Source organism: Populus euphratica, unplaced genomic scaffold (assembly GCF_000495115.2).
Source record: "Populus euphratica unplaced genomic scaffold, PopEup_1.0 scaffold23.1, whole genome shotgun sequence".
Lineage (NCBI taxonomy): Eukaryota > Viridiplantae > Streptophyta > Magnoliopsida > Malpighiales > Salicaceae > Populus > Populus euphratica.
This window is the reverse complement of record NW_011499892.1, coordinates 1,268,284-1,269,582: the sequence shown is the minus strand read 5'-3', so window position 1 is coordinate 1,269,582 and position 1,299 is coordinate 1,268,284.

Sequence of the window (1,299 nt, the reverse complement as noted above, 5' to 3'; positions counted from 1 at the left end):
GGAAAGAAAGATTGAAAATGGATGTAATATATGCAATTTGATGCGAGAAATTAAAAAAACTATGTTGTTCGGTAATATGCCTATGTTATATTCACATGAGTGATGAATTTTTATTTTTTATTATATTAAAATAAAATTATATAATTTATGTTTATAATAAATTTTAAACCACCCAAGAAAATTTAACCATGCAATGATCTCATAATTATCTAAAAAGTATTAATAATGTTTTCTTCTAATACCACTTTATTATACGATGAGATCGTTGCCCCCGCACCTTTTAATCTATTAATCATTGTTAACAACAAAACATGAAATAAATCCTATAAAGGAAAATATCGTCGTTGCACTCCAGCATATATAATCATAAACTGCAACACAATCAAATTTTAGATTTATATTCATTACAAATTGCCTTTATTTATAAAATATTTTATGAGAAAAAAATAGAATTAATATTTTGAAAAACTTCTTGTTTTTTTTTCCTTTAACGTTTACTAATTTTTTTAATTATTTTTTTATCGTTTGTTACATCCCAGAGGGTCTTCGTTCCATTCAGAAATTCCAATTTATGTGATGATTAAGTTTTTCTCAATTAAAAAATATTTTAAAATTCATTAAGAATAATATTAACTAAGAGATCTTACTACTGCTAAGCATTCATGGAAGTCATAAAGACAATAGAGGAATATATACTGGAACACCAAACTATGGCCATAATTCCAACTAGCCAGAGTGATCGAAGCATCATTTTTCTTTGAAATTAATGGATAGGTACTGGTTTTTTAATCTTCCTTTTCTTTTAACCAAAAAGGATGTCACTGCATATACGCAGATGTTGTCTTCACTTTCTCCGAGCCGGACGTGCACTTGGAGAGCCGGCATCATCACCACTGTAATCCTTTTCCTTGGAGATTCTCACTCAGCATCATCCTACCTTCTTACAACCTTTTCGTCTGTTCTTTCTTGGAGTTACAAAAAGATACTGGATTTCTGGTTCCAAACATGTTATGCTTTCGAAATCAAATAATTTCCCCCATGCAAGTAGTGATTCAATACACTTGGATGGAGGGAGGGGGAGAGAGAGAGAGAGAGCATGGGATCCACATCCACCAGAAGATGTAACCACACAAGGCGATAATATATGGAAGCCATTCAAAGATGACGGTGTGGACTCCTTTACTTTATTTTATATATCTGCTCCCTATCTTCTTCTTCATGTTGAAAGGTAGAGAATGATTGATGTGCCATTTCGGTCCTATCGGCCTTTGCAAACTTGCCTGGTGTTTTGTAGCCGAG